Here is a 22,756-nt window from a genome sequence, read left to right as displayed (position 1 = left end):
CATAATTTCTGATGCTGAAGCAGTAATCATTTATTAAAAACACATCAAATTTGGGGGGTAAAGTGTCAAAAGGGTCTCACAGAATCAGGCTTCTTGCAGCAATGAGTTTGCATTTTACTGTACATTGATTCTGTCAAATATCAGTGTTGTCAAAAGACACCATGATTTCTGGACAAAGCTGACTTAGAAGGGATATTGCCTGGAAAGAAGTGAGACCTTTGGACAAAACTATATACTACCTTAGTGGCGATCATAAGTATATTGCATATTTTTGCCCTGTGATTTTACAAATTATATTTCAATATCTATGTTTGAAGGCTAATCACTATGTGTAATAATTAGAGAGAGGTGTGCTTCTAAACATGGGCACTTGTAATTAATCTTTGAAGTAATAAACAAACCTAGACATTAAAATTGAACTGCCTTCAGTAAACTGGAACTCTTAAGTTATAGAATATTAAATTTAATACTCATTTGAGAAAGTCTTTATTGAGTAATTAGAAATTTTACATTCTGTGTTTAACTTGAGACTTTATTGAGGAGTTTTCAAATTACCTGCTATGTTGAGTAAAGTTGTACAATAGTAGAATATAATGTAAAAGAAAACAAGGAATACAAGAGATTCTACATACAAGAAATAAAAAGACTTATTTAACTTTATGTTATTTTTTTTAGTGCTTTCCCTTATCTGGCTACTTTTAAGCAACATAGGTTTGATATAACAACATACCACAAAAAAAAATGTAGTGTGAGTCTCCAATGCAGTAATATGTATTTATTTTTCTGCTGTTGACAGAAACAGAATGATCCTGAGGTAGCAAACTTTGTCACCAGGTTAAAATTAGTTAAAATTTAACTACTTACTTAGTTAAATTTAAGTTAATTTTTTTCTTATGTCTGCTCATACAAGTCAATATTTCAATAGAATAGGGGGATGGAATAGGAGAACACAGAGAAAGAGCTTAATACAGTGAAAAGTTGGAGTGGGAATATATTTAAAACAGCCTGCAAGGATGAACAAAATAAAGTGATAAGGCAGTTAACATCTTTTTAATGATTAAAAAAAATACAATCAGATCTGAATATCTTAATTTTTTACTATATATCTCTTTCATTTTATAACTTTCTAACTCCATATTCCTTGAACACCTTCTTTATTGCTTCCTATTGTAGCAAACATATCTTCCTGCCAACACTGTGAAGTATGTTTTCACTTTATCAGTGGAAACATCGCCTATTAAGAAATCTATGGGACTAAGATTTAAGAAATAGACAGGTTATTTCTATGTCGTGGTGTTTTTCAACAATCTTTTAAAGATAAGACTCTTGAAAATATTTCATATGTAACCACATATTTGTTTTTTCCAATCTGGACTAAGTTCCTTGGGCAGAGTGGTCTGTTAAACTAAGTTGAACAGCAAACTGAAGAAAACAGGCTAACCACTAGTTTATTTGCTATGACAGGTTGGATAAGAGACTCTGAAAATGAAATTCATTTTCCTCACTAAAGAAGAGTGTCATTAGTGTCTAAAAAGCAGTTAATCACACAACATTTGATGGTTATCACCATTTATCTGCATACAGTCTAGCAAAAGCAAATTCATTCCTCAAGTAGAAATCAAATTTTACAAAACAGGTTAATTCCCATGGCATTTGGAGAGGTGTCCTGTGAGCTTTAGAAGAAATTTCACTAAAATAATTTAAGTAAATTGCAAATGAGTTCCCACATCTGGCTTGAACTCATCTATCATTCATTGTAATATGAATAAATGAAGACATTCATCACAAAGCACGCAACAGAAATTGTGTTCTCCTATTGATATAATTAAATACTCATAGAGGGCTAAATGCATAATAGCTTCCAGACCTTTTATTTCTTGCCAGATTTCAATGGCTCTATCCTCATATGTTCCTAGTCAGAATCATTGTGAACCCTCTCCAGTTTCTAAACATTTATTGCTGGTGCAGTAATAATAAACATCTTGCATTTATAAAATGTAATGTTGCCTAGAATTTTTCATTTTTCAAGAATGTAGATCACACTGTCTAATGGCTCTCATATGTCCAGCATGCCCATGAACAATTTGTCTTCTGAGTGGAGTGTTAATCTGACACCTCAAGGACAGAGCTCATTTCAAGAAGACTCAGAGAAAAGCTGGAACACTTCTTGTGTTGCAATAACTACTGAAAGTCCAAGTAAACTTATGCTGAGATTACTCAAAGCTCTGGGTTACATTATTTCTGCTTTCAATGTTTCATTCAAATGTGAGTTATTAAATAAGTCAGGGGACTTTTTTTTCCTCTTTTTTTGGTGTGCCAAAATAATTAAGAGGATTTTATGCATAATAATGAGTTATTATAGTTCTGAACTGGGTTTAGATAAGAGGCATGGAAAAGACTCGCTGATTTTCTTATATACTTGGAGAGGCAAACAGCGATAACTGCAATTCGAACCTATTAACACCCAACCAAGGCTCTCTTCTAGGTAAAGGTGAAAATCAAAAATTTTTCCTTCATCAAGATCTTGACTTTCTTAAAGAGTGAGGGTTGAGAATGCAAATAAATGAAGTTCCCATCTCGCTTCTGTTGTCTTTCATGAAATGCATTCCATTGATTTCTGCAGGAACTGCATCAATCTGTCTGAAGGCCTCTTTAGCTCTGTACAGAGATGTCTACTGACATTATTGAACTTTGGATCAAATAATTCTACTCTTAAAACTACTATTTAGTTTATAATGATGACAAGGTGAAGTATAGGAGATGCTTCCTTTTCTAGATGAAAAGTTAGAAGTTAAATTGAGATGCAATGTCATTTGAAATAAATTAAATAGACAATTCTGCTTTGGGAACATTCTTATATGACTGTTATATAAATTGAAAGAAAGGAAAAATCCATGTGATATGTCATGCCTGTATCATCCAGAACTTGCTTTGGCTTTGAATTCAGAAAGTCTAGCTTCTGGCAAGAGAAAATGTGGATGTTAGTTATAAGCATTAACTCTTTTAAATTTAATAACTCTTTGAACAGAGAATATTATCTTTCTAGTACACAGCTTTATTCTTAACTTTATTATTAACTTGAACTACTTTTTAATTTTTTTCCTAGACATCAGGGCCACAGGACCATCACTCATATAATAAAAAAGAGATGGATGGAGCGTTATTAGTGAAAGCTGTGTTTTTATGAGGTGGTTAGTGACCCAATTAATATTTTAGATATTGGGATCTAGTTGTGCAGTAAGCAAAGGAAGTTTTCTTCACCTTCTCCAGAACATGTATTAAATCTTTAACAACAGAATCCTCATATCAAATTTCTAAAATTTGCCAATGAGTCAATGAGACTTAAATTTTTAAAAACTTAAATCCATGTTGAGAATGAGTAGAACAATGAAAGGTCATTTTATCGCTGTTTAAAGGGTTACGCAAAACCAATTTGCACTTATCAGTCTATAAAAGAACTAGAAATTAATTTAGATCTTGGGGCCAGGCTTCTGAGCTTCAATGACAAAACCACGTTCGTTGTTGATTGGCAAATGTTTATTCTTAAATTGTTTCAAAACATTTTGCATGTTATCTGTCTTGCATTTCTCATTTTATTTCATGATCTGCTTCTTGCCAAAAGGGCTATTGTTTGGCTAAGAAAAAAGTGTTTATTTGAAGTTTGCATTTTGCTGTTATGAGAGTGACTTGAAATAAAAAAATCCTTTTATATACAGTCTTTTCCCCAGACTCCATAGTATCCAGAAATCTGCACTCACTTGGATTTTGAGCTCATAATTCACAGAACTCTAATTAAAATAAATATACTTTAATCTAACTGTCACGATGTAATAATTTCTTTCAATAAAATGACAAGGGCAAGGTGAACAAATATATTGTCAAAACCTTTAGCAGTTAGGCTGTATTTAATAACATGTTTATTCTGCTTTTAATTTATCAGCGGTATTTATTTGGCCCTCTTCTTACTAGTTTCTCTCTCTCTCTCTTTTTTTTTTTTTTCTTTCTTAGTTCTCTTTGACTTTAAAGAGTTGTTTTTGCTAACCAGCCATACTTGAAAGAAAGTACTTGATACTGAAACTTTCCTAAAGTGTTGCGTACCCCAAGTAACTGCGGCACTTGGAAAGAGTTAAACTATCCTGTCTAAATCACACTCCTCCATCATTTATATTCTTAATGTCATTCTTGGAGTATTTTGTACTTGTCCTGATCCAGCATGACTGGCAAGCAATGTTTTGGAGTACTCTTGAATCTCAGAACAGAGATGTACACAAGGTGATTAGGTGTTCAAGGAATGAGTATATTTCTGGAAGCACAGAGAGAGGCTGAATGGCTTCTATCACCTTAAATTTTTCTATGCCAGCTACCACTTCAGGAGACTTTCAACTCTTTATACCATTTACTTCTCTATCCTTCCAAGAAGCCTTGACCAAATCCTGAACATCAAAATATTGCTGATCTGTGACCTTAAAGCACATCATTTTAGTTCTTTTGAAGCAACAATCTTATCACAACCAAAAGAACACTGAGAAATGCAGCTCCTCTTGACTACCTAAAAAATTCAGATTCTTTATTGTCTAATATAAATACATTTTATGAATAATTGGAAGAAAATTTTATTGAAAAATCTCATATTGCAAATTATTAATAATTCTTAAAGGACTGATGTCATTGAGTCTTCTTAGTAATTCAAAATTATTTTTGTAAGTAATACAGGAAATGAAGATAGGTATTTCAATATGTGACCTGTAGCATTCTAAAATCTCAAGTTTGTTGGCAAATATAACATTACTGAGATAATATTAATCCACCTCTGAAAAATCTGATAATTAATATAGCATGTAAATATTCATTGCAATTTGCAAGTGTTATAATCAGTGTGTGTTATTAAATATAGCAGAGATTCCAATCCAATTTTTTGTAACATATATATTTTGTATATATTATTCTAGAAACCTGAGTGCTTTCTTTATTTTCCTCTTATCATAAGGAGTTGGATTATTTCACCTACCTTTCAATATCTACAATGAAGATACTTTCAGTATGATAAGTGGTAATTGCAATTATTAATTAAATGTAAATGACATTTTATTCAGTGGAGAGAAACAGGTATTCTAAGAGGGAGGTCTATGTAACTTACTTTAGATTTGCTTCAGTAAAATTATTCTGGACCATTTTTCTTCTTTAACAAAACTGATTTTTCTTCAACTTCTTTTTCCTATTTTTCATTACCTTTTTATTTAGAAGTATGTAAACTATAACCTCAGTTAATAAAAAGCCCTATTGCCACAATTTCTTCTCTTTTATTAAAAGTATCTAGAAAAAAAATCATTAAAAGATTAACAGAAATGTAACTTCTTAAGTCGATATCATGTCACTATCAGAGCATTTTTTCTTATATGGATTATTTTCTATCTGAATCTGTTTAATTATGTATATTTATCATCACTGTTGCAAAGATATTTGAAATGCTACAATACAGGAATTGATTATAACAAATGGTTTTGGAAGATTTATAATAATGACATTTTAATTTTCTTTAAAGCATTTGTCTCTGGAAGCTAAATTCTTCATTCTTAGAACCACACAGAAAAAATAAATTCAGCAGTGATTTAAGCTTAAAATGGCTATTCTACTTTATTGCAGAATATATTGGCCTAGTGATGTTTTGGTATAAGATGTGTTTTAAGATTTTTTTAATTAATTTTTACCTGAGTGGTTACAAATCTCAAGAAACTTAGATCACAGAATCAACTGCACTCACAATACATATGCATGTTTTCATTTATAAGGCTGTTTGAAATCTAATTTCTGAAATGGCCATTCAGACATTTGTTCTGCACTGAAGAGCTTACAAGCCCCTGGAGCTCTCAGCCCTCTTCACTCCTAAGGCTACTGTATTTCACTTAGCCTCATTATTTTCAATTACGTAGCGTAAAAGGGATTTCCATCATGACACACGGGGAGATGTGGACACAGCTCCTGTGACTTGTGTCGGTACAAAGGGCATCTAAGTGCTGTTTTCCTGGGTATTACACTACAAAGACTGATGTTGGTGGGATCTCTCGTATTTGAAAGTTTGGTAAGCTTCAGAATTATCTTTCCGCTTGCCATCTGTTTCTGTTTAAATTTTCACATGTAATAGTACAACCCCAAGGTGTGTCTTGTTATTTTGACCCACTACACCGTAATTTACACGAATATAGAACAGAAAGGCGCTTCCATCAATACCCGCAATCTGAACAGCCATGAAAATCTGGATCCAGATGCTCTCCACTCTATCACTATAAAATAAACTCCTCCACATACAATTAGTCTCCAGTTTTAAATCTTTTTATCTTGACTCTACCTTTTACTAACCTTTAAATAAGTCCACCTGCAAAACATCGGGACTTACACTGAAAGTCCACATATAATGAATGTCTGTTTGACTCTCTTTGAAAGACTTTTGTGGTATATTGGGCCCAACTTACTACTGTTATGAGTCTTCAGTAAAAATAAGTTAAGCTTGTTAATAATTCACACCATGTGGACTGAAAGTCTTGTCAGTTTCATAATATGAACAGGGATATAAGCAGTAGCAAAATAAGCAAATATGTTTCTAATTGTGACCTTTAGCAATAAGTAAAAGGCGGATGAGGTAAACCACTAATTAAACCAGTGTATTTTGGAACAATGAGTGGATTTAATATGAGTTTTCCATGAGCGGCTTTAATATTAGTGCTTTGAATTGAGCAATATGAGTGAATTGAGAGTTGATCAAGATATTCTTCTTAATTGTTATTTGGATTATTCCATGGTCAGGTAATTCCAGGTCTCTGTAGATTTGTATCAGTATCAAAGGTAAAACTGATTAATTCTTAAATTTGGAATGAGATTAGTTGGTCTGTCCATCTATCTCTCTGTCTTTCTCTTCTCTTTTTTATTTCCATCAAGTGTTCCAAAAATATCTTATTCAGGGTGATTAAGAATATGTGCATTTTGTTTCCAAAAGGAAAAGTAAAAGGCAACTGTCCTAGATTTACAGGGAAAGGAGCAGAAAGGCAGACAAGTGTGTGTGTGTCAGGGTTTCTAGATTACTGAGTCAGAATTATAGACTAAATGCTTCTGCAGAAGCCAAAAGTAACAGACTTCAGAATATTTAAGACACTAAGCATTTTATTGAACTAATACTTGGGGAAAAAATGTACATATACATTATTTATTTATTAGTACTTTTATATATGCATATGTACATATATATACATATATATATTTATATACACCTTCCAAACAGGTTGCTCAGTCATACTAGCTCCTAACTGTGGAGTTTTATTCTCCAAGGCAGCGGCAGTGCAGAGCTACAAAGTCTGAGATTGCTCACCACCTCTTTCATAGCAGTGGCAGCTGGAAAGCAGAAATGCCACCTGAGCTCTAGTGGAAGACGATTTGAATCTGACCCATTTCTGCCATACGATTTTGTACTAACATGTTATATTTTTTAAGAAAATATCTTCAGAAAATCTCTGGACCATACTAGTTAGAATGCCAAACACTATTTTAGGTTATATGGGCACAACTCACCAATTTCAGCAGAAGTTTGAAGTGTCTAACTATATATAAGGAGAATAAAGAAATAAAAGTGCTGGAATTTTGTAATTTACTTTTGTTGCACATGCAGCCCTCCTGCCAGGTGTCAGTGGTAGTAACCAGGACTTTAACCAGGGTTCAGTAATATGTCTAAGGGACTCCTTTTAAAATAAATAAGACTGGTGGCTTGATCCCCCACCTAAAACACCAACATTTAGGAATTTAATAATCTAACCTTTTACAGGTGTTTCTTCTCCTCTTGCAAGCATGTGGAGGTTCCAAGAATATGAAACCACAAATATCTTTTATCTGGGAAAATACAATAAGGATATAGTTTCAAAAAAGCAAGAAAAACCCACATAGTGTGTCAGGGATACGGTCAGCTTCACAGTTCCATTTATTAGTCACACAGCTCTTTATGGGTAGCACTCTTACCCATGGAAAATATTCCAACATCAGCTAGGCCCTTGGGATAACTTTGCTCTATTTCTTTATACCTTCTAGTAAGGTCTGCAGTACTTCATCCTGCCACTACTTATTCTCACTCTGCTAAGTTAGATACTGCATTTGAGCAGTGTTTTGATCTCAGATCATACAGTCGTGTTCAAGTATCCGAGAGGTGATTGCAGGGAGGATGGGGCCAGACTCTTCTCAGTGGTGGTCGGTGATAGGACATGGGTGCAAGATGAAACACAGGAAGTTCCACCTCCATGTGAGGAACAATTTCTTTGGTGTGAGGGTGACAGAGCCCTGGAACAGGCTGCCCAGAGAGGCTGTGGAATCTCCTTCTCTGGAGATCTTCCAAACCCGCCTGGATGCCACCCTATGCCCATGTGCTCTGGGTGTCCCTGCTGGAGCAGGAGGTTGGACTAGATGATCTCTAGAGGTCCCTTCCAATCTTAAGCATTCTGTGATTCGGTGTCAGTCTGTTCCTGCAAATTAACTTCTAAAATATTGGACCAGCCCAATGTACTGAAGACACCTGTAAAAACTGAATATTCCCTTTATTACTGTATGCTACAATAAGTAATTAAGAAGTATATAGCAGTGAAAAAAAAAAGGAAAAACAGCAGCAAAACATCTTCAGAATATAGAAATATCAGTAAGAATAAAATAAGCTTTGGTTATATGTGAACTCTAATACACAAAGGAGAAATGCATACATGTAGTGAAACAGGAAATGGCCCAAACTTGGAAAAGCAAAAAAACATGAAATAGTATTTTCTGAAGACAGTTAAATCAGATATGAATTCCTAGCACAGAATGCTGTATCAGGCAAATGTAGTATTAGTCTGCCTGCATAGGAATCTCATCATGTTATAAGAGATGATAGTCCTTGAATATAAGTGATTATTCTACAACACAGGGACTAGTCAGAAGAATGTAGACAAATTACAAAGGACTTCACAGATGTGAAAGAGAATATATGGGGACAGATGTTGATTAATGAGGGTTTTGCTTAGGTTGGCTAACTTGAAAAATTAAATCCATACACATACATCATAAATGCATAAATACAAGGAGGGAAGAAATATTGTTTGCTGAAATACAGGAAAGTATAACTAAAAGTGTATTAGGAGGGAGTTAAAGATGAGATGAACAGCAGGGAATACTCCTCACAGCAAAACAATTTCTTTAGTGAGATGAAAAGGGCTTTTTCACGTTAGGTATTTAGCACGTGCTTGAAGAAAGGGAAATAGCCTCACACATCCAGAGAGAATTTCATCATTTTCTGAAAACTCTATGAAATGTAAAAATGACACTGTCAGGTCAAAGACAGTATTAATGGAACTCTGTACTGTCCAGAAGAAGATTTGGTATAGACCAATTAATTTTCTACAAGCTCAAATTCTACCACATTTATTTATAACTCATTGTATCACACTGAATTAACTGCCAGTATGGAAGAAGCAGAACCTGGATTTTTTTGACTTGTTTATTTATACCCATATTATCAGCTAATGAGATTGACTGGGTTGCTTCTTGAACCCTGATGGCCAAGTCATGCTGGTACTGAAGCCCATGTTAATGTGCTTTTGGGCAGTAGCTTTGACTATTACAGCCTAGCCACTAGAATGAATGAAACCTGTCACTATGGCCATACAGCACAAGTCAAACCTGCTTCCAGGAAGCTTGGATGGAATGGAGACTTTCCCAGGTGAACATGGAACACTGAAGTGGATGGATGGATTGTGCATCCTCATATCACCATGTCAGGGACAGGTTTGATGGGATCATCATCTCCCCACTGCTTTCTAACAGCTATCAGTATAGCACAGATCTAAATCAAAACTGCTTCTTTCCAACAGCTATTCCAGTTGCAACCACAACTCTGATTGCAAAGTAAACATGCCCTAAATCATTTAAACATGAGAGCTGGATGCCTGAATTATGTAGACCAAATTCAGCATGTATTTCCAAATATTAATAAGGATTTTAAAACATTCTCTGTTTTGAAAACTGTGTTCAACAATATTAGTGATATTGATAAGTATATCATCTACGAAAAGGTAGTTCAATTGTAATAATAATATCAATAATGTTAATACTAATATTAAAGTGAAACACTGACCACCATTAACCACATATATAGAGAGAAAAGTATATAAGATCACAGTGGCTGGGAGGCAAGAAATAAAGGAGTTAAATCACTGGGACTGTAGGGAGCCTCATTTGATTGTGCTTGTCTTCCATCAATGTCTGTCAACAGTTTAATCCATAAGGCTAAGCTCCGTACACACATTTGCACCTCAGTTAGCTGTTATGCCATTCGGTGAAAGTCTGGCTAAGCAGGAAGGCTGCCAGAGAAGTTTTTATATAACTGATTGACATTTATACCTAGCATATCCCAAGGGCTTTATAAAGAACACTGTTTAGTGCCATTACTGTTATATCTTGATGGGTGAACCTGATACAACCATGGTGAAAAAGAGGAATAAATTAAACCACCACTTTGGAAACTAAATCCTATTTTTCTGGAAATAATAATTTTGGCCTGGATTATCCTGGAGAAGATCAGTTGTCCTGGTTTTTATTTCTTTCTTTTTTCCCTTTTTTTTTTTTAAAAAAAAAAAAAAAAGTGCTGAGTTCTTTAACTTCCATCTGGAACCACATCAGAGCTAGGCAGAAGCAACATTGTTTTTATCAAGGCTTCTTCTTAAGCAATCAGTGGAGATATCTGGATCACTGATCAGAGCTACTCCATTCCTCGTCATAGCACATTTCTCTGTCTTCCATTTTGTAGTTTTTGGCCCTCTTCCAACTTCAAAGCAAGCCATCATGAAGTGATTCTTTTTCTTTTTTTTTCTTGTTTCTTTTTTTAAATAAAGTATTAATTTACAGTATGAACCATAGCATTATTTTAGAATTACCTCTGCATTCCTGCATCTGCGTTCTGAAAGGCATGCCAATAACAGGTCTACTCCAAAGCCCCTAATATCTGTGAGGATCTTTCCACTGATTACATTAAGCCTTAAATCAATATTGTTTCAGAAAGGTGCATGCCTTTGCTCTACACATTTATGCCTAGTCATAGTTCCCTAAATGCTGTCTTTGCTATTTAAAATATGTCAGAAGGCTGGCTCAGGAGGTGGAGGTTTGTCTGGATGCCATTCTGGCAAAGACAAAGCCAGGAAAATCCTGAACTAGCTCCAGGAAGAGAGAAATTTGCCAAGACACTAACTGGAGCAGGAGGTTCCAATTTGTTTGGACACTATGTAATATGTGCATGACAGCTTCTGAGGGAGCAGGGGGAAAGAAGAAGAGAGAAAAAAACACAAGATAGTTTAGGATAAGTCAAAGCAATATGTACATTTATATCTTGGAATGATTTAACTCTATTAAATTACGAGACAGAACCTCTCCAGCCAGGCCCTGGCTCTGTGACTATACAGTCATCAGGATGCTGTCGGGATGCTGGGTGTGTATCTTCACAGCCATCTTGCAGAATAAGGCAGATAGATAGATACATTTAGATTCAAAAATAAGGAAGCAACAAAACTTGGGTTGACTGAGCTCTGTAGCTCTGTAGGTAGTAGATCTAGGTAGTTTGGTGTTGGGTATCTGAAGATAAAATTGCAGCGGATGTGAGTTACCTAAACTAGGGCTAGAGTCCAATGGAAGCAAAACTGATTCAGTGCTCTGGGAAGATAAGAGAAGAAGGGTGGTGGAGAGACCAGAGCATTCTTACTTTTGTGGCAAGAAGTTATAGAAAGTTTTCTTCTATACTCTTCTGTATTTACAAGAGAACAGCAAGTGCCTCAAGGGATTACTAATGCCCTCTTAAAGTAGGCGACCGAGATGATACATGAGGAATAGCACCACACAGCATCACTTTTTTCAGTTGACACCTTGCTTGGATTGGGTGGAAAGAGAGAAGTTAGCCACGGTACAGCTAGTTCATTAACTTCCCTCTGTAATTTCCCTATTACCCTGGAATCATTCACTGTGCATGTAAGTATTAGAAGTATTTCTATGAGAGATAAGAAATACCCAGCAGCACAACAGACAAAGTCAACAGCTCCAAGAGAGTTGTATCTAGCTTGTTCTGGACCTTCTGAAAAATAAACACCCATCCAGAAAAGCTTTCACAGGCAAAGATATGACTAGGTACATGTCTGATCATAGAACCATAGAATCATGGAATCATTATGGTTGGAAAAGACCTTCAAGATCATCAAGTTCAACTGTAAACTCTTCAACACCATGTCTGCTAAACCATGCCCCTAAGCACCTCATCTACATGTTTCTTGAACACTGCCAGAGATGGGGACTCCACCACTTCCCTGGGCAGCCTGTTCCAATGCTCGACTATTCTTTCCATGTAGAAATTCTTCCTAGTGTCTAACCTGAACGTCCCCTGGCACAACTTGAGGCCATTTCCTTTTGTTCTATCTGTGGTTATTCTGGAGAAGAGATCAATCCCTGCCTCACTACAACCTCCTTTCAGGTAGCTGTAGAGACTGATAAGGTCTCCCCTGAGTCTCCCCTTATCCAGACTAATAACCCCATCTTCCTCAGCCGCTCATCATAAGGTCTGTGCTCCAGCCCCTTCATCAGCTTCATTGCCGTTCTTTGGACAACTTTCATGTCTTTCTTGTAGTGAGAAAGCCCAAAACTGAACATAGTGTTTAAGGTATGACCTCACCAGTACCGACTACAGGGGGACAATCGCTTCCCTGGTCCTGCTGGCTACACTATTCCTGATACAAGCCAGGATGTCATTATCCGCCTTGGCTACCTGGGCTCACTGCTGGCTCATGTTCAGCCAGCTGTCGACCAACACTCCCAGATCCTTTTCTACCATGCAACTCTCCAGCAACTCTGCCTCAAGCCTGTGGCACCCTGTGGGATTGTTTTGACTGAAGTGCAGGACCTGGCACTTGGCTTTATTGAACCTCATACGATTGGTCTCAGCCCATCAATCCAGCCTGTCCAGATTCCTCTGTAGAGCCTTCCTACCCTTAAGCACATCAACTCTTCCTCCCAACTTGGTGTCATCTGCAAATTTGCTGAGGGTGCACTCAATACCCTCATCCAGATCGTTGATGAAGATATTAAAGAGGACTAGCCCCAACATTGAACCCTGGGGAACACTGCTTGTGACTGGTTGCCAGCTACATTTAGCTCCATTCACCACCAAGCGATAAGTCCTATTCACGATGGATTTACTGCCAGGTGCTGTAGTAGGAGAGGGTCAGTTTCCATACCAAGCCCTTCAGACACTTCCCAAATCTATTACTTCCCCATATGCAGAGTCTGGGCTGCTCTATGGTGTATTGTCATCTTTTTAGCTCTTCCAGCTCCAGAGATGTGTCAGCGCTACTCAGGAGTCACAGCTGAATATATATGTGTGTGAATGAGTGTACATACATGTGTGCATGCATGTGATGTCCTGATGCACAGGTGGTACATGGACATGCTTTCATGTGGACCAAGAGTGTTTTGTTAGACAACTGTACAGTATGTTTGGAAGGTGTAAGATTCTGACATAATTGTTTTATTTCAGATCTGAAGGTGACTATGAAAAGACATAGCATGCTGAATGACTTGGTGAGATAGTTCAAGCGCTCTTTGATAAATGCTTAGAAATATGAACTAATGAACATGGAAATACAGTCCCCAGAATCAATCAAAGAAGCAGAGTATTAGAGATTTTCAGAAAAGAACAGTGTTTTTTTTTCATAAAAGAAAAATAAAAAGCAGATGTTTGGGGGAAAAAATCCTCTGTCTATGTTTCTTAGAAAAAAAGAAAGTTGCAACAAACAAACAAAAAGCACAAAAAAATATTGTTCTGTTTGAGTTGCCACTGTCCAGCAAAAAAAAAAAAAAAAGGATGACTTCTTAGGATTATTTCTTTCATCCAGCCATGATATTTATCTTAAATAGTTGAGAACTATTTTAGTTTCTTATATCACCTACCCTTTTGACTAAACCCAATCTTTAAGCCTGTTTGGTATCCCTCGAGGAGACCCTTCTTTTGTTCCAGTTCCTTAGGACTGGATAATACAGAAAGTGGTATGAAGCTGCTTCGCATTGTAAATTGCCATCAATATGATTGCCATCAACCTGAAATTTGCCAAAGAAAAGTTTTATGAGTCAAATACATGACTATAATGGATATTAAGATATGAACGCCCACAGAGTTAATTAATTAACTCATTAATTAATTCATTATAGAAATCACTAGCTGCCTATCTCACACTTCCTCCTTCATGACCACTTAGAACTAGAAATATTATTTTTAAAATAGCTCTATCGATTTTTTGTCGCTCTAGCTATTATAAAATACAGCTTCTCTTCAAAACATCCTGCATATGTTTGAGTTTACAAACAGCTTTGACAACTTGGATGATAAAGTCTTCAGGAAGGGGCTATTCCCAGCATCTGGCACAATGGAGTACTGGTTCTGTCTAGTGCATCTATATAGTACTGTGGTTCAAACAATAACACATTAAAAATAATTGCTGCCTCTGTAAATGCTGTGCAACTAGCAGTAAATATAACAATAAATTACAAATCATGTATGGGATCCTGATTCTTCATCTTGGCAGACAGAGCACCATGCACATGACATTTTGTGGTGTAATTGAAATTTTCAGAAACACATAGAATTAAATAAGAAATTGTATGAATAATGGCATAGCCAGGGCCAAGGGAAAAGCAGAAATACTGATAAATGATGCACCTAAATTGTGCTGTTGGAGGAAAATCTTGTTTCTTTTCACTCCTCTTGGTCCACCCAGCCAAGGTGTTGTGTCTCACCAAGTACATTCTGTTTCTGTGTGAGATGGCTTTGTGGCCTGTGCCCCAACTGCAAACCCAATGATTGTTTAAAATAAAATGAGTTATTTTAGCTCTAAAGACTTTAGGTTTCAGTTCTTAATATGTAGATTTAGGAGAAGAAAAGGTATGTGGGAAATTGATAGTGTTGCCAGCAGGTCAAGGGAGGGGATCCTCCCCCTCTACTCGGCTCTGATGAGGCAACACCTGTAGCACTGGGTACAGTTCTGGGTTCCCCAGTAAAACAGGGCTGTGGAGCTTCTAGAGAGGGTCCAACGTAGGGCCACGAAGATGATTAAGGGACTGGAGCAGCTATTGTATGAGGAGAAAATAAGTGAGTTGGGCCTGTTTAGGCTAGAGATGAGAAGATTGAGAGGAGATTTGATCAACATTTACAAGTACCTGAGAGGTGAATGTAGGGAGGATGGGGCCAAACTCTTTGTGGTGACCAGTGACAGGACAAGGGGTACTAGGTACAAGTTGAAACACAGGAAGTTCCACCTCCATGTGAGGAACAATTTCTTTGGTGTGAGGGTGACAGAGCCCTGGAACAGGCTGCCCAGAGAGGCTGTGGAGTCTCCTTCTCTGGAGATCTTCCAAACCTGCCTGGATGCCACCCTGTGCCCATGTGCTCTGGGTGTCCCTGCTGGATCAGGGGGTTGGACTAGGTGATCTCTAGAGGTCCCTTCCAACCTCAGGCATTCTGGGTTGGATTCTGTGATTAAGGAGCCACATGAAGAGAGAGCAGGATATCAGTAAGTGAGGAAAAAATAAAACACAAACACACACACACACAAAAAGTGGGAACAGGGGAAAATGAAAATATAAAACAGAAAAAAAAAGTGCCTGAGACATAAGAAATTGAAGGAATAGCTGTGCAACTGGGTAGGAAAAGAAGGACACATAAAAAGCCTGAATGACCTCAGTGACAGTAATATGAAATGCTTTAAAAATACGCATAGTCGAGTGCTTGCTCCATCAGATAAGGAAGCAAAAGGCCAGTTCAGGGAACCCGGACAGGAAGCTGTGATAAGATCTCAGAGGTCGGATAAGACAAGACCAAACTGAGCCCTTTCACTCAAGACATTGATACCTCCGGGAGACTGAGACGGTTTGGAACAAATGCCAAACCACAGGGCTTTTGATTTGGTTCCAAAATAATATCTGGCAACCCTAAACAGGAAAACATTTATTTTCTTCACTACATCAACTGGGGAAAAGCAAAAAGAGGCCAGAAGAGGAGGATGCTGCAGGAGGGCTGGTCAGTAGAAAAACAGAGCAAGTTCAGGAGAAACAGCAAACAGAAGGAGTCAGAATGAGAAACCTCCACAGGAATCCAAGCGATAACAGGCCACTAAATTATGAATGGAGAGAGGGAGAGGCAAATTATGTTAAAGGAACTGGACTTCCTGTGCTTTTAACCTGTGGTATAGCAAAATCTGGACTTACTAAATAGGTTGCATTTGCCTTGTAAGGTTCCACAACATATATAAAATAACACATGTAACATGCCACTCTGAAACGTGAAATTATTGTAGAATGAGAATTTAGACAATGAAAAAGAGTTTCCATTTCCACTTGAAATTTCCTTTGTGAAAACGCCCCAAGTTTTGCTTTAGTTTTGTCCTCTTTTAGCAATCCTGTATAAATAGGCCAAACAGTCATAATCAAAGTTTCAGATTGCCTAAACTTCAGCAGTTTCACATATGCAGAATTTGTAAAGTAGAATGAAGGAAGAATTATACATTAATATTTTTATTCACAGATATATCAATGTCATAACTTTTAAAGGAACACATTTAGAGAGGGAGGATTAGCTACATGAAGCCCCATTTTCCCCTGATGACATCAGTAAGGCAGATCTTCAAAGAGAAAGAGAATTCCTATATGTAGTAAAATTTAGGAATTCCCAATTCTTAGCCTGTGGAGCCTGGTGTTGTTCAGCAGAGCTGTGCTAATTTAGAATAGCTGAAAAACTGGCCAGGAGGTTTGTCTCTCCCTCTGCAGCTCTCTGTTCTGTAAGAATTGCAGAAAAGTACATTACTGTTGAAAAATACATAAACTCCTACTGAACTATGCATTTTATGACATTTAACTAAGCCTGTGGAAGTTCCACCTTGTAATATAATGAAAAACTACTGCTCATATTGTATTCACGATCCATAAATCTCAAACCACCTTTCTGGAGGGCAGTATCATTGCCTCTTGACAGACAACGAGACTAAGAAGTGAAAAAGTAAGGTAATCTACACAAGGTCACCCAGAAAAAAATGTCAGATTCCGTTACTTCTCTACTTGTAAAATCACTTCAGGGAAAAAAAATATATATATATATAATATAAATTTATAATATAAACATATGCATATATATATAGGGGTTAGACTGTGTGGATACTCCAACAGCCTCTCTGTCTGCAAAACTGTTCTGTGAGGTTCTGCAATGTTATGGTGGGGATGGAGAGGGATACATCCAAGTTTTATCTGAGCAAAAAGGCTTTGCTGTGCAGTCTAGACCCATCATCTTGGTTTGGATTTCAGCCACTGCCACAGAAAATAAATATGCTCAACAGAGGCTACTGAAGGAGTTGAAGGAGGAGGAGGGGGATTAAATAAATGAATGCTAGAATGTGCTAACCTGTATTGTGTACTTCTTCACTCTCTTAGCTCTGAGCTTTGTGTTTCTCGATGGAACTGGTTTGTGACAAGAGCACTGCAATCCCCATTTATCAGCACTGCTAAGAAGCACAGTAATAAGTCACTACAGAAATATTTATTACCTACTGCTAACTGCTGGTAATTGCTGAAAAAACAACCAGAAAGACATGTCTATGCTCTTGCTGGAACAACTTACCATGAGGTAATTCCCCAAGTACCTCCACTAGGAGACAGTAGTAAAAACTTATGAACATGTTCTCTCTAGTAACATTCTTTCCTTCTTTCTTTAATATGAGGGAGAAGAGCAGTCTGCACCACTAAATTATCTAAACAGCAAAATTAGTTGCTTCATGTGGGCTGGCAATACAGGCGGATGTCTTAGCAAGCCCTGTTACCAATAAGTGTCTTTTTTTTCATCTTCTGTTGTCAAGGGAGGTAGTTCACAAATATTTGCTTTGTTCAGTGTCAAAAGGCATTAATACAGAAACTGATCCAATTTGGCCAGCACTGTGGATATCAGAATTACATCAGGGTCAAGCTGATGCACAGCTTCTGGTGGGATAATGCTAAGCCCCTCATTTGGGTAATATTCAGCTGTACTCGGGAAAGCTCTGAATGACTTAATATGTGTTTTGCAGCAGTAAAAAACTGAATAAAACTTAGCCTGTGGTTTTGTGAAATGCTCTGAGCCAGTCTCACAGCTCATCACAGCCAAAAGGATGTGCTGGTAGACCCAGGTCACTTGTCCTCCTGGCCAGCATCACCCAGAAGAGTGGGAAGAACCACAGCTCCTAATTTCCATCGTATTGACTTGTGTCTGGCTGAAATTGTAGCCTCAGACCCTGGTCTATTATCTCTTGTAGGTAAACTGTTGTCCTAACAGGGCAAGAGGCTTTTCTTCCCAACCCTCCCCCCCACTGTCACACTTAGCAATTCCCATTTCATCTGGCTAGCTTCAAAACCATATTTACACCAACTGGTTGGCTGTGGTCTATTAGTTCCCAGACCATTTAAACCATCTGGTTTTCCTCCAGTATGTCCTAGACCTCTGACCCCTGTGATCTCCGCATTTGAAGTTCTTCCATGTCTGAAGTAACTGTTTTTAGAGGTGACAATCACTCACTGGTGTGAGCATGGTCCCAGACCATGCAATATGGTTGCTTAATGTGCATTCATCTTCTCCCCTTCACCTCCCCTTCCACATTACAGTTGAGCTAATACTACACCTCTTACAGAGTGTGGTGTTAATGAATGTTCATGTTAGAAGAATATAAACTGTGCTTTTTAGCTAGAAAAGAACATAGTTCTATAGAAAAGAACATAGAACTATGTCCTCTTCTAGCTAAAAATCACAGTAAATATTCTTCTATCTTATTTATCTTTAACCATCTTTAACCATAAAGCTATAATCTCTTCACCAGGAACAGTCTGGTAATAAAGAGTGCCTGGGTTCAATTTCTAGGCATCCATATGAAAATTCCTTTGTGACGCCATCTCAGGACCTTGCCCAGAAACCTGTGAAAATAAACTGGATTGCATAGGTGTTCCAGAATCAGAAATGCTTTCTCATTACAAAACATGTTTGCTTTAAAGGGAGTTAAACAAACAGAATTTTATTGGAGCTGGGGGGAGGGAAACAATCTAAAATAGTATCTTGGGAAACCTGAATAATTAACAGTAGGAGAAATGGCTTTCCCCAGGTCCCATAGCCCTGACTCTGGGATCTTTTTGCAACAGCAAGGGTTATGACCAAGATTATAAACACTGTCACAGGATCACAGATTCATTGAATAGTTGGGGTTGGAAGGCACCTCTGGAGACAATATAGTTCAACCCCCTGGCTGAGCCACCTACAGCAGGTTAACAAGGACCATGTCCGGTTAAGTTCTGAGTACCTCCCAGGACGGCACCTCACAGGCTTTCTGGGTAACCTGTTCCTGTTCCAACCACTCTCACATCAAGGAAGCGTTTTCTTGGGTTCAGGTAGAATTTCCTGTGCTTCAGTTTATGCTCTGCTGCCAGGTCATGAGTCTTCACTGCTGTTACGACTTCTCTTACAATTTCTTGTGCTTGTGGGAAGAATGAGACACACAGAGCCTAAAGTATGTGTCACAGATGAACCTTGCCTTGCCTTTCCCAGATATTCTTTCACTCTGACATCCCTGGACATATTATTTCCCATCCACATGGCAGTGATAATTATACAATATCTCAATATTAAAAACAGTATTTTAATTAAAGAAATTATATTTTATCGCAATACTAAAAACAGTATTTTAATTAAAGACGTACAAACTGCACTGAAAAGTGGTTTTTTTTTAAAGTCAGCTCACCTTACTCTCCAGAATATGTCAAATGTTTTTCCTATGTCTCCAGTGTTCATTTTTTAGTTATTTGTCACCAATGAGATATATTTTTGTTCATATTTTCCCATTTACCTGTAGGCCTCAACAGAAAAGTACCCACTTTTAAAAAGTTCTCATTTCTAAGACTTAGAAAAACACTTATCTAGATATATATATAATATATACTGCCAAAAGTGTATATAGTAATTTCAAGGTGGAAAAGAAAAGATAACATTGGATTAAGTCATTTATCTGGAACTCAAGAAATTTTGATTTAATTATTGGTTTTATGATAGGCTATAAGGATGTACTTCTATCCATCTATCGCTGATACTTCTTTTGCATCAGGGCCAATATCCTTCTGTGTCACAGGCACGTTCAGTGATGATAAGTATTATATTGAGATGTTTTTGGAGAAGGACACGTTAATCGAATATTTCATATAAATGCAGTGGAGAGGATGCTATACTTTAGCTTTGAAATCTCCCGATAACAGACAATAAGATGTGATCTGATGATCTCTTTCTGGTAAGGTGTTACAATATTTTTGTTTATCATTGATGTATCTATTAGTGTCCACTACTAGAGGCAGGATATCAGAGTCTTTGAGTCTATTCACAGTCTCTGTGTTCATATGGTGGTATATCAGATGTTTAGTTCCAGTTTTTTCTTCAGATGAGATTTCCTTATGAAGAAAATTATAGCATTAGACCAAACTGGTCTTCCAGGTTTTCATTACTGCTATACTTTTTTTGTAATTTAAAATTATTGTAGTTCATTATTTGCTTACTGGATTTAATAAATGCTGACCATTATATCATAACCACTTTTCTTAGAGGTTAACATCTTTTCTCCCAGATTGTGCATAATGGTTTATGATATGGTGAATTTTGTGATTTATGTGTTTTTTTCTCTTTTGGTTGTTCTTTTGTTTTTAAGGAAAGCTAGTAGGAGAGTTGAGTATACATTATACGAGAAATTTTGACTAAATACTAGTTTTTGAACAAGACTCTTGAATGAGCTAAGTTGTTTAGATACAGATTCTTATTTGAATCATTTCGATTCAGGAAAAAAAAATAGACCAGATCTGAAAAAATTTCTTGTCTATTTTTTTTTTAATTCTGCTTATATTTCTGTGGAGAAGGCTTTTTTTTTTTTCTATTCTGAAACTCAGGTAAGCCTCAGTATAATCATATATGAATGAAAAGCCCCTTTCGAGCCTAGAGCTATCTTTTACTGAAAATCAAAGGTCTTTTTGCCAAGAAAAAAAAAATAACGAGAGTATGTCTATACAAGGTCGCACTTACCTAAATAAATCACAGACAACTTCACGCTCCAGACTCTATTTATATTTTGAGCTGGGGAACATCTGTTTAATGGTGGGTGGTCATGTAGCAGTTTCATAGACAGCAGAGCCATCCTAAGACTCTCGAAGACGTCAGGAAGGCACTTATCCTCAAGGCAGTGGAGTTGGAGTAGTGCAAATTAGGGATGAATCAACGCCATATTTCTGAATCATTTGCTACTTAGAAGCCAAATTAAACTACATGCCAAGAGCTACATACTGAAAGACAGATTTCCCTGAAAACATCCTATTTCCCTGGAAATATTAAAAACAAGCCAGAACCCCATAACTGTTTATCCATTATAGCTACATTGTAGATTTCTACATAGAGAAGTGAGAATGGTTTGGATAAGTAAAGGTCCTCTCGAAGGAGTAGGATGATTTTTCCCACTGGCTCCGTGCATGAGACTTGCAAAGAAGTCATAAAATCTTATTTCTACCTGTACTTTTTACTGACCAGTCATCTTAGTAAAGAATGAGTAGAAAGTATTTTTTTTAAAAAATAGAACTTTGGTTTGGATCTGGACCCTGATATTTGGAAGGACTTGAACAATTTTGGATGTTTGTCTTAGAGGAATCCATATTCTAAGCCTGACTTTGAGCACAAACACTAACATTATTATTATTATGCCCAATCTCATCTCCCTAGGATGCCACCATGCCTGATTTCCGAGAGAGTTTTAGGAATTTTTTTCCCATCTGTGGCTTGAATTAATTCTTTTCTACAAACACCTTTGCTCTTTCAATAGCACCCAAGGAACTCAGCACATAGCATGGCTAGTAAAGTGCCACAGAAAATGGGAAAAGAAGCCATTATCAAAACCTTTTGCTGTTTCCTTAAGGTATCCTTGTATCTATCGTTATATATCCTATTTTATTTAGAATCTTTCTCTGAAAGTCTGTGTACTTCTTCTTTTCGTAATATCAGAGAAGACAGCTGAAGGACAGTAGCAGAGCTGCCTTTCACTGTAAAATAACCGTTGTAGCCATCTCCTGAAATATTATCTTGAACTGTGGTCTATCTCTTTCTTTTCCTGAAGGGATCAAATCCACCTCCTCCTCAAGTCAAAGATCGTTTGTGTATTTTTACATCAAAATATCTTTGAATAAACAATCTTTGGTAAATAGTGCAAGAGAAATTTTCTGTCTCCTTTGCCTCAGGTGAATGCCTCGGCTGCCAATGTAGTTCTCCTGTGCTCTTGGTTAAGGAATCCTTAAGTATCACATGAGAGGTAAGGTCACTGAAAGCTTGTAATTCCAGCAAGCTTGTTTTGAGTAGAGTTTCAGGGTTATAGGGGAGGCCTGCAGGTTTATAGGGGAGAATCATTTTGATTGTTTTTGGAAACTGCAAGGCATTGAATTTTGTAAAAAGATGCTCCATCTGTGGACCGAGAAAATGGCCTCTGCATTGCAGGTGTACCCTAACTTTCCCACTGATCCCCAAAACCCAGACTTGAAGTGGACAACAAATTGTTCAGTTTTGTTAACTGAGATGTTGTATTAGTCAGGCACAGAGCTTAATGTTTTTCATGAAATTTAAGGGCAAAAGTTGAAATATCCTCTA

The sequence above is a fragment of the Tinamus guttatus genome, unplaced genomic scaffold, assembly GCF_059628265.1.
Source record: "Tinamus guttatus ecotype Peru unplaced genomic scaffold, ASM5962826v1 Tinamus_guttatus_pri_ptg000193l, whole genome shotgun sequence".
Taxonomy (NCBI): Eukaryota; Metazoa; Chordata; class Aves; order Tinamiformes; family Tinamidae; genus Tinamus; species Tinamus guttatus.
The sequence above is the reverse complement of the archived record's forward strand: the minus strand, read 5'-3'. Positions refer to the sequence as shown.